We start from the raw sequence: 12,430 nt of genomic DNA on the forward strand, positions 1-12,430 counted from the left end.
GATTTCAAAATTGTTACTTACCTCAAACTCTTATCATAACACTTATTACTGAGATATTTATGCTCTTCTGCATAAATAGATTATTGTATCTGACATGGCAATCTTTAAAGAAACAAAAATAGTTTACAACATTGCGGTTCGCAGAACTAAATTCCGAAGAGTTTTAATAAATCAAAATAACTAGTAAAATTACTATTAAAAATGCAGTATAATTTGACTTGTAGCAATCCTACAACGATAGCCCTTTGGGAGCAATACACTGGTTGCCATAAAAGATCATTTGCAGTTTACATTCTGCTGGGAATCTTTGCAGAACAAAATAAAAACACTGTATTCTTTGATACTTCACTAGTAAAAGCAGTAAAGGGTGCAAAGCAGGATGCTTTTAAAATAGTACCAAGTGAATCGCAATAATGCCCTTGATCAATAAGAAAGCATGTACCGTGGCAAGTGCTTTAGGTTTCGACAAGGATGTACTAATCACCTGAACACAGAACTAGATCCAACAGAAGAATTATATACCTATATGCTGTTATTACTAGTTCCCCTCTTATTTCAGTGACTCACCGCACGCCCACACTCAAAAGACAAATTAAAATGGATGCTAAGACAGACCCTTCCTTCTGATCTTTGTGTCATTGCTGCAGGCTGCAGGCATGCTGCACTCACTTTCTAGCCTGTCGCTCAGCTCCATCTTTTGTTTACTTATCTTCCGCCAGATTGCATGAGGACAGTTACACCATAGCTCCTACAAACATATATGCAAAGGACTTGCACCACCCAAGTCACATTTGCAGCAGTGTGTTAGCTGTGTGCATCTCATCAGCGTAAGGCAAGCAGTGTAAGACTATTGTAGCTGCCTGAGGATATAAATAAATACCGTACAAATCTTTATAGCTTTAGCAATTACATTTCTATAAAAATCTGGCCTTTCAGCACTTCCAAAAATTTTAAGCTATAACAAATATATTAACTTGCTTGAGGAAAAAGGCCATGCACCTTGCATCTACTAATTTTGTAGATGTATTACAACTGGGCACATGGGCAGTTATCTACTTTATGGACTGATGTTGCTCAATCTTCTTGTTAAAGTAGTCTGATATTGTGAACCTTTTATAAATGCCATGGTAACCAAATATTTGCACAATTTTTATTCCTTTCCAGGTGTCTTATATCATCCTTCATGTGTTGTTCTCTAGTTACAAGATTGTGCAAATATTTAAGGAATCTTTAATTAAAATCTTAGAGAATCAAACTACATACAGCATTAAAAATGTCTAAATAGAATAAAACAATGCTTTTCACTGAGTTGTACCAGGCCTTGCACTAGACTTGAATTTCTTACAGTGCAGACTTGTTAATTTTTTCTTTCTCTCAGATTCATCCCATTCCAGAAAGAGTTTTTTCATAGCAATACAGATAATTTTGGCAATTTTGGCTTGCAGATAAAAAGTTGTAAAACTATAAATAGTCACACACATGCAAAGAATGAGCCAGAAGGGCCAGCCTAGAAGGAAACAGGAAAATTACGGTGGCCTCCTGCAGTCTTGTTGAGATGGGGAAAGATGCCTCTCCGAGTTGTCTAGCAGGTAAGGATAAAAACCATTCCTCGTAGGTATTCCAGCCTCTACCATCTGGATTCTTGAAACCGTCGTATGTATGCCTTTTGTCTTAGGTACCCACGTGGCAATGGGATAACTCGTGCCATGAAAAGTGCTGTGCAGGTCTTAGAAAGTGGGAATCAGTTAGGCTCATAGAAGGATTAAATCCCAAATGATGAGCTACCGACTACAACTGACTGGCACGGAGACATCCCTGAGTGAATTCTCCTCAGCAGATCCATGAGCTATTGAGAAAATGAGGAGTACCTCGGCTCTTTCCCATAAATGTCTATGTTACCACTTTTGACTTCTAGGTAAACAATTTATTTCAGTCTTAGCAGGCACAGTTGAAAATATGTTCTTCAGTGTCACCACCTACAGACAACAGCAGGTAGCTAAATCCTCTTAATTTAAGCTTTTAGCAGATGTTATCCAAACTGCTTTCTACTAGTGCCTCTGTCCATCGCCAATATATAGGAAATAAAGGTTGCTGATGCTAGGTAACACAAATTGCACAGAAGTCAGCTACTTAAAGCGGCTGGTGTGAGTACTCTTAATGCCAGTACTTTTATTTACTTATTGCGATGTATTGAACAGTCTGGATGATTACAAAGATGAGCTGTGGCCTGGTCAGGTGGAGGCATTCCCAGGAGACAGTAGTGGCCCTGGCAGAACGGTGCAGTCCCCTGTTGCAGAAGTGACCTCTCAGTACTGATCCTGGATGGTCAGCACGCAGGGATATGTCAGAGAAGACAACAACTGCCGAACTCACAAACGTATCCAGAATCACATTCTGGATCTTGGGTCCCAGGGGAAACCAGACTAAGAGACTACTATATTACCAAACAAAACAAGGCCAGGGATCATACCCTACCCTGAGACAAGAGGCACATACCAACCCAGATGGTCCTTCTAAGCCCTAGATGGTGTCTTGACGCATTATTTTCAAGTCAAAGTGCCTGAAGTGATGTGAGGACTGTTTTGCGACTTGTCAGAGTGGTGGTTTCGTAATGGGAAGCGGAAGGGACGTGTGGGATGGGTATGGCACGAGAGCATGTAGGACTGTCTGAAGGTGCTGGGAGAGTGTTGAGGGCAGTGCAGTGCAGTCGTCTCCCTACTGCCTACTGAGAGTGGTCTTGGTGCATCCTATCCCTTAAGCCACGAGTGCCAACCATCTAGCTGGCACAGGCCAAAACTACACCGGAGTGCTTGCTAACAGCTAAGCAATCTGGACCATCGGTGGTCGAGTGCTGTCTTGCTCTCTGTCCATGTTTAATTTAGCAATATAAACACAGTCTAAATCAATCTAGAATTTAGGATCTGAGGCATCAAACCTAGCAGAAAACCGTCCTAACCTCATAGGGAAATGATTATTTCTGTAGTTATTACTCACTGCAATGGAGACACACTGCTTCTGTGAAATAGGCCAATGTTCCAATTATTCCCTTTCCAAACTGCAACTCCAAGGCTGGGAAACAGCAGTAAACATGTGCAAAGTTCAATATCTCAGCTTCTTTAAACCTTTGACTCACACGCTGGCAATTGCACAAAGTTACACCCCTCACTACTTGTCAGAAGACAAATATCACTGCTTGCAATCACTGAACATCAAAGATACAAGAAGGCTATGCGACATTAGCAATACGCCAGATTGCACACGTGCACCCTCAGACTTATCTGTAAGGACAATTTTATCATTTTTAAGACCAGCAGACAGAAAATCAGTTACTCACCTCAGGTTACCTCGGCTGGATCACCTGCTTACCTATCAGCTTTTACTCTTTTAGAGTCTATTTTTTAATTGTATGCTCATATATATAATGTGAACTGGTATACGCAATATTACTCACCTAAAGGAAAAGCCACCCTTTGAATTCTCTTTTCTGTGTGGACATTAGTGCTTCCTCATTAATTTTCATTAGCCTGAAAATCTGTGTTTAACTTCTAAAATTATTTGTGATTTCTGTGCTCATTTTCAACTTAGCATTCTTCAAAGAAGTTTTAAAAATGTATCTTTTGAGTTGGGTGAAGGACTGTGAAAGATTTTACAGTCCCTTTACAACATAACTCATGAGATGTGCCAAGTCATCCCAAACAATTCTGCTCTTAATAGCTATCAGTCATGCATAATATGAAGTTAACATGCAAAATAGCTCACCAAAAAACGCTTAAAAATTATGAAGAAACTGATAGTTTAAAGGACCTGAATAGATGGGCCGCAATATACAATATAAGATATACCTGTTCCTACCAATCTGTATATTAGGAACATTCAAAAATTTTTTTTCAAAATACATAGTTTCAAAGGAGATGTACCTCGTTTAAATACCAGCTCAACACTTAGTCAAGGTTTCCTGAAAGGTCTGATAAAATGTCACTAGAAACTGTGAAGTGTTTACATTTCTCCTAACAGATCGCTCCAGTTCATGGAATACATGTTTTGCTGACAAAATTGGGAGTATTTTTAAAATTCCCAATCTGACTAGCTCTAAAAATTTCTTATGTCTGTAATTTTTTCCCTAGGAAATAAAAAGAAGACCCCAGAACCATTTGCTACAAAAATCAGTACAAATACAAATAATATAAACAAACAAACAAGCAAACAAAAACATCTTTTGGAAGTAAAGATATTCCAGTCATAATTCATGCACCTCCACCTTTAACTTGCTAATATTTGGGAAGAAGAGGACAAAAGCAAAGCTTTAATTCCCTTCTCCATTGTCAGATATAAATATTAAGTATTTTTAAAGAAGGTCTATGGGATATACTCTGCTGCCCTGATAACATTGTCAGAATGACCTGAATTTTGGGCCCTCTCAAAATTTTTCATCACTTGATATTTCAGCCTTACCACCATGTTATCAGAATATATTATTGCAATTGTTCGAATAACTTTTTGATTTGTTTAGCTCTTTTAAATAAGTTATTTCATCTTATGGATTATTATTTTAGGAAGTTAAAATGTGGCATATTTGAAAACAGGGGTTTGGAGATTTGCAGTAACTTAGGAACGAGGAAATGAGCCTAGGGTCCCTATCTAGGAAAGTCATGGAAAAACGGTACTATTACAAAGGCTTCTGGAACAGATGATTTTTCTTTTTTAAAGAATAATTCTTTCGAAGAACAATTTAAGGCCTTACCTTGGTCTTTTTGCTAGCAGCCCTGCATTATCTAAGGACAGCAAAGGTGAAGTCTCCTCCTTTTTTCAGAGAGCTAGCTGAGACCTTCACCAGGGGCTGCAAACTATAGGATGTTATAGGAACATCAACAGTTATCACTAATTAGACTCTCAATTTTTTTGCAACCTAGCTGATCACCCAGTCAAAGGAAGATTATTGTAAAAGGTAACTTTCACAAAAATTCAGTCAGTGAATGATTCAAAGATACTATTTTTCAATGGAAAATGCTAGTAAGCAATGAAAGAACAGAAGTGCGGGTTATAAAAGCATTTAAAATACCAGGGGATAAAAGTCACCAATACAAGCTTCATTTTTCCAGGGACAGAAAAACGACATTCTAGAGAATCGTGTTGTATATTTGTGCACACTCCAAACACGGACTCGTAAAAGGCAGCAAGACTGAACAACCAGATACTCCGAGCGCGCGCCGCCCTTTTAGGAGTTACCTTGGAGGAGAAGGATGGGACCCCCCGGGCTGAGCAGTGGCTCCGAGCAGCAGCCAGAGCCTTGACCGCCCCAGGCTGGCCAGCAGGCCACGGCAGAGACAGACCCAAAGCACGTGGTGTCACACGAAGTTACCACAAACCCCTCAGGCTGCCAGTGACCCTCTCTGGCTCCAAGGAGAGAGGGCTCAGTGGTCTCCCCTGAAAATAGCAATCCACCCTGGCAGATCCACGCTCTGCAGTCACTGGGGTGTGAAAAGACACCCCAACTGTGAGTGGTCCCCAGCAGCCACCAGTGCACAGTCACCGTCAATGCTAGTACAAATCAGCATACTAAAATGGCCTGAAGGTTTCTGCAAATATGAGCACTGGTGGATGTTCCTTGGCATACAGTGCAGACAGGTAGTGGCTCTGCTCTTCACGATACATGTTGCGCCTCTCTTGGTTGTACCTGCTCTTTCTGTCAGCCTTTACTGTACCCAGAAGTTCCTCTTCTCGATTCCTTGTTGTATGTGACAGCTTTTTGTACAAAGCTGCTTCAAAGTCTGTGGTGTTAAGTCCATTAAGAAGACGCTTCAATTCTTGTAAAATATTGGACGAAGGGATGACTCAGAAGTCTTCCCATGAATGCCTGTGAAATAATCTTAGAATAAGCTTTGTTAGGTTTTAAATATATTACATCAGCAGCTGCCATGCTCCTTTTATCTGGAAGGAACCAATTTATGCCATCAGTTGTTAGTTGCTATGACCAATAGGTTATAATTTCTTTTGACGTAAGAGATGCAAATCATAGCAAAGCAGGCCTGTCACACTGAAATTTCCTAGGGGACACAAAGCTACTGCCAGGTTCTGATGCACAGGGGAGCCTTGCCCTCTCAAGCTTCTACCATATATTGCCCAACAGCCTAGAAAAATGGGGGCAAGAATGGTGGTTTGGAGCTCACCTGGGGAGAGCGTAGGGAAAAGGCACCGGCGCCATGCGGCCGGAGAACCTGGGTGAACCAAATGTTGTGGTGCTTTGTGCTTCCGTGCACAGTTTCATCTATAAATGCTAACCCTTGGAGACTGCCCTTTCTTGTTCACTGCCTTCTCTTCTGCCTGCGTTTTCTTTTCATGCTCTGTTTCCTCTCTTCTGAAAATTTCTTCCCTCCAGCCTCGCCGCACGTTGTGTGTCAGGGAGAACTTTCCCTTTGTTCTAGCTGTAATTGTCAATTAAGCCATAAACTGATGGAAAGCACGGCTGGGTCTGAGCACCAAGCTTCCTGCGCAGTGCACGAAATAGTGAAAACTGGAGTTTTTAGTCAGATATAAATCCACTTACTAAGAGCATGATAAAAAGTAGCCAAAGTTATTCCTATTTGCGTAAGGAATAGAATAAAACCAAGTTTTATATACTTTTGTAATTATAATTCCTTATATTGCAAGATAAAATGCAAGTACATTCATCACTGATTAATATATATTACAGCGAATTGAACGCCAGTGAGCTGGAAAAACAGGGCAAAGGTTTATTTGCTTCATGTAAGTGATACATTAAACTAAAGCAGACAAAACAAACAGTCTGGCAAAATGTTGACAGTGGGTCTAGAAGTAACTACAACTGCAAATACTGACAATCTTTGTTTGTGATGAATTACTAATAAAAATAACATTCAGTTAATGATAAAGGGAAGATCAGGGGGAAACCGATCTGGCTTTAACCACTGTGCAAAATTTCGGCTAATGAGAGCCTTCCCTCCGTCTCTCCACAAGTCACTGGGGCAGCATAAAACTTCTGGCAAAAAGGACACAAAAATGAGATTGTCAGTAAGAGTTCCCTGCAAGCTTAGCAAAGACATCTAAATACCTCCTGCTTAAAGTAAAGAATTAAGAAATTACATTTCCGAGAGCAGGGTATAGTGGGGGATGTAATTTGAACCTTTCCAACACTGGTTTCTAAGTCCATAAGATTCTTTAAAATTCTGCCCAGTCATCCACAATAATACATCTCCCAGAAAAATTACAGGAGAAATCCAGATGAGGTGCCAGGAACCAGGGTCCAGAGGCCAAGTTTCTCAGCTTGATGACGGCAAAAACTCTTGTTTTAAAACAAAGAAAAAGTAAAATAAGAGATGTATTAACCTGATTAGTGGGGGTAGGGGGAGGAAAATGAGGGAATTCATAAAAGGAGATGGGAAAAGAAAACAGTGAACTAGTTTATTAATTTAGAAAAGGGCATTCGGTACCCACAGCACCAAGAATATACCAACTACCATTCATGGGAAGATCAGATAAGGCAAGGGAAGAAAAATGTGACTGTATTTTCAGAAGCATGGAAATTACTTTTGAAAAGACTCCCCAAAAAGCTATTTATAAGCTGGCAGCTTACCAATGAATCAGATTAACAGAGCTGCTCATGAAGTTCAAAGGTACCTCAAATCCTTTAGCTTATCAGACTTAATTGATGTATGTCTGATGATCAGCCAGTAAACTAGTCCAAAAATATCATTCCCCATGGGTTACTAATGCACATAAAACTTCCCTGAGGCAGAAAACCCCAGTAGCTTGGCAATTATCTGAAAGAGACAGTGACTAGTTTACAAATCCTGCCCAAGACTACAGTATTCAGAAACATGCTGCTTACTAGACATTTTATTATTTCCTGTGAATTAGCTCTCACATATTTGTCTCCTTGAAGAAAGACCCCTAATTAGCAGCCACTGAATTTTTCCAAATGGCTCTAGCTGCCAAACACCACCGGCTCCCGAGTGCTGCTCCTGGCCCGCTGGGCCTGCTTTTCCTTCTAACCGAGCTGAGCTCCATGCTGTGGATGGGGGAAAGCTACAAAGTGAATTTAAAACTGATTTTTCTATGCTTAGCGTTACAAACTAGTTTCCCAATCTAATTTAAGGGAAGTGCCAACACTGCAATAATGTATGCAAAGTCCCCCAAATGGCAGATGAACCATCCCAGAATAAGCAAGAGTGTACCGTAACCAGAATCACACTCTTTCCAGACTATTTTTCAAAGCAGCTTTTATGTGCCCTGGCTAAGAGTAGTGCCCCAGTCCAGTGCTTTATAAGAAACTCTTACACCGAGTTATTCCAAGGCAAACAGTTGTGCTTTTATTTTTAGCTGCAGGAAAGGAGCTGGACCAAGAACGGTTGTTATCTAGTGATCATTTCTTAGGACAATCTTCTGGGAGAAACATTCACTGATAGTACAGCAAGAACGACTGAAGGTCATGAGGAATATGTGTGGCTAGTGCTAAGAGAGCTGCAGTGTGCTTGTTTACCGAAGGACAGCAGGAGTTCCAGTCCTGGATGACAGCTTCTAGCCATCAACAGGGTAAGAGGTCTCCACTCTTGTCCCCTCTCCCCAAATTTTTGGTTCAAGTTTAACTGGTTGTAGGGGTTTGTTTACGTAATAAAATAATAAAAACCACACAGATTTTGCTCGTTCGATCCAAAATATTTACAAAGAAATGGTTCGTCTTCTCTCAGGAAAAATAAACTGTCACCTAGCAGGGCACTGCCTTACCAAGCAGCTGACAAAATATTCAAGGAAAGGGAGTCCTCAGCTACTTTTGGACTGCTTATAACTCCTCAGTATCACAAGCATGTAATGCATTAAAAAATGGAAAATCCAGCCCTATGCTGTATATGTCCCTAGCTCTCCAGAAGATCTCAACGTAAATTGACCTATACTCCTGTATTTTCCCAGTCCAGACCTTCACTTGCATTATCAGATTGCAAGGTTACAGGAAAAGCTTCCAAAAATCTGGGGCATGCCTGGCCAAAGCCAGGGAAGAGCCGTAACTTGCAGCAAACGGACAAAGACCTCACTGCCATGTGCATCTGCCTTTTGGTGTGGTTGTCTTCAGCCACACACAGTTCACTTATCATTGATACAGCCTCCCTGATCCAACATACCAGAACAGCATACAACCATGTTCTTGAGATGAATGACCTTTTATCAGTGATAGCAAACTGAGTTCTCATCACTGATCCTATCACCCGCTTTTCTAATTTTTTCATGTTGCACCATTACAGCCTGTTGAGCAAGGTCACGGAATTGGCCACACCATGACCACAGCCAGTCTCTCCAGATGGGGGTCCACGTAATGAGGCTATGGACAAGTCCAAGCGACAGTGTACACTGTAAAGCAGTGCCCTTTACTTTGACTTGATGTCAAAATGTCAAATACTATTGGTATTCAGCATTTACTCTTGTTTGCTTTGGCAAGATAGAGATTCATTAGATAATCTCTCCTTTCGATACTGCTGTGTAAAAAATTAAACAATTATTGGCACATGATACGTAACCCAGATGCACCATGTCCTTGATGAATCTTCTAACCAGCAGCTCTCTCACAGTTTTCTTTCACTCTGTGTAGCAACAGCTATTCAAGAATTGTAGTAAAAGCATATCGGCCTCACTAGGGTATACAGGGACCAACATTTAATAACCTGACAGTTGAGACACGTAACAAGAAGATAAATGAACCTGGACCTCTTATTACACGGATGACTTTTATATTGTATTTATGCAATAGCTTAGAGGTTATAATACCATTAACGCAAGCATTAATGACCCAACCCCAGCCCCAGGCCCCATTTCTGCCATCAGTCACTGCCCCACGACGCCGCAGTGGTGCTGGTTCCAGCCCTGCCGTGGCCTGTCCCCACGGTGCTGGGGCTGGGGCCGCTCCAGCTGCCTCGGGCACCCTGCACCATGGGGTCCCCAACATTGGCCCCGGGAGCTGCCGACCTGCGCAGGGTGTCCTGACAGTTCAAATGCCAAAGCATCAATTGATTTTCAGCAAAGGGTTTCTTTGGATGATTTGCAAATTCAGTAGTGACATTGAAAACAAAAAGATAGAGCAGAGCTTTGTTTTCATGCTACTGAAAGAACTATGCTATTAAATACAGCTCCAGTTTATAAATGCGTTAAATAGGTATCTGAAGTACAGATGAAAATAATGAACGGTGAAGCACTGCAACCTCAAAATAATTCTGATAAGACACCAAACAGAATATGGCACTGTCTTTCTTTCCTCTCTCACTTCATAGTTCCTCAGCTATCTGGGAATTTTCTTTATCTCTTTCTGCTCAACTGCATATTTTTATCTGACAGATAATTCACATTAAGCACTTCAGGTTTGCTCACTGTTATTTGTCCATTTACTACTGTTCAGCCAGAAAGCAACACTATAAAGACAGAAGCCAAATGGCATTAAAAAGGTGAAAGATGGCATTCAAAGCAGCACACCAGGTATGCATGTGTGAAAAAAGCAGGAAATCTGACTAGCTCAGCCATGATACAATTAGGTGATAGCTGATAGATGGGTGAAAAGCACATACATCATCTGACAAGAGGATAAGTGCATATATGGGCAGCTGCTTACAGCTGAGTGATAGAGTGTTTTTGAGGTAAGTGAATTGGGCAGCAGAGCCTTGGTTAATCACAACAGGATACCTTTGATCTGACTTACATCAGCCATGAAAATGGTGTTGCTCAACAAGGGCAGAGACCAGGAAAGATCTTAATATAACATTTACCACAAACGGAATGAGTGACATTAATAATGGCGCTGCATGGTTAGCATGTGAATAAAGTTATTAACTAATTAGGTGATATACTACACAGATGGAAGAAAGAAGGCTGATAAACTTACCTTAGTGAGGAGGATACAGTAAACTGAGCTACATCTCCCTCTCCATGGTTGCTAAACTCTGACTGCTACAGAGCAGGACTGGATAAGGTGTGCGGCCAGCCTCCTGCTTGTTCCTTCCTATATTAGATCACAAAGCAGTCTGAACGATGAATTTGAAGTCAAGGATTATGTCTGGGCAAGGCAGGGTAAGTGATTTCTGGAAGAGGTGTGATTGGAGGTGTGATCAGCCAGCTGTAACCTGTGAAAAGGCAGAGAGTGAACATAGCTGTACCAGTTGTCGGGTTGTCAAGGCCAACACTCAGTCTCTAACAGCAGCCCAAAGCAGATGCCTAAAAATGAATGTAAGAGTAGTGCAATCAGATAGCAATGCTTCTGCAAAACGTTCTCCCAGAATCCGACGACATGCAGGTCAAAGATCCTTGAGCCAAATATATTTAGCAATTCTGAAATGATTTCTCTTCCATGATCTTGTCCCATCTACCCCTAAGCCCACAAAAATTTCTGGCACTCCCTACCTCCTGAAGTAAGGAGCTCCTCAGATCATCTATATGGTGTTTGAGGAACCTCATCATCATCTCTTTTGAACCTGGCTCCTATTAACTTAATTTGAGGACCTAAGCTCTTGCATAGGAAAAGAGGCTAGCAATCAATTATTCCCCATCATCTCCAAGCTGCTTTTATACACATTGATCATATATAAATATTAAAACAGACATTTGACATATCTGCTGTTAACAGTCTCTGGTCTAGGCTGGAGTGTGCACAGTCGCAGTTTTGTAGCTGATGAGGTGAACCTGAGATGCAATTATTGCTAATTAAAAACTTTTCCCAATACTCTGCTGTGGCAGCTTGCAATATAGCTGCCACCGGCAATTTTTGAGGGCCTATTTAATTTTTAACTGGCTGAATGGCAGAGCTCAGAGGGCTGTGATCAGTGGCACAAAGTCTAGTTGGAGGCCTGTAGATAGTGGTGTCCCCCAGGGATCAGTACTGGGTCCAGTCTTGTTCAACTTATTCATCAATGACCTGGACGAAGGGACAGCATGCACCCTCAGCAAGTCTGCTCATGATACAAAACTGGGAGGAGTGGTGAAAGGTAATTAACCACTTATAGAAAAAGAATAAAACTTATTTGTAATTTAGTGGACAAACAGCTTTTTACAGAATCAAGGAAGCAGAATCCCCTCAGGACGAGGCTGTGTTGGCTGCTTTGCTGCCGGCATCTGAACCAGGTCAGATGAGCAGTTCACACTCAAGACATTACTGTGAAATGCATAGATGTCGCCCCTTCAGTTCCACGGGACCCGCAGATTTGGAATTCTACAGGCTTCACATGATACACGCTGAGAAATGAACCTTCTTGATTTGGGAACCTTAATCTATTAGGGAACAAGGGGCCAGGGTGGTTTGAGTGCTGAGGAGCTACTCTCACTGAAATGTAATGGCTGTGTTTCTACTCCATCTTGCATCCTTCCCTGTGTTCTCACACATCTGCCTTGTTTTTTGCTATTAAACTAACACTGTTATGTATGGCATCTATTCTAAATTGCT

At 41.3% G+C, this 12,430-nt stretch overlaps 1 non-coding gene across 1 annotated transcript; it reads left to right on the forward strand.

Annotated features, from left to right (window-relative positions):
• The first annotated feature begins 11,633 nt into the window (after positions 1–11,633).
• Positions 11,634–11,803, forward strand: LOC112993413 (U4 spliceosomal RNA). The gene has a single exon (XR_003261715.1). It is a non-coding gene; the product is annotated as a U4 spliceosomal RNA (small nuclear RNA).
• The last annotated feature ends 627 nt before the right edge of the window (positions 11,804–12,430 follow it).

The sequence above is a fragment of the Dromaius novaehollandiae genome, chromosome W (assembly GCF_036370855.1).
Source record: "Dromaius novaehollandiae isolate bDroNov1 chromosome W, bDroNov1.hap1, whole genome shotgun sequence".
Lineage (NCBI taxonomy): Eukaryota > Metazoa > Chordata > Aves > Casuariiformes > Dromaiidae > Dromaius > Dromaius novaehollandiae.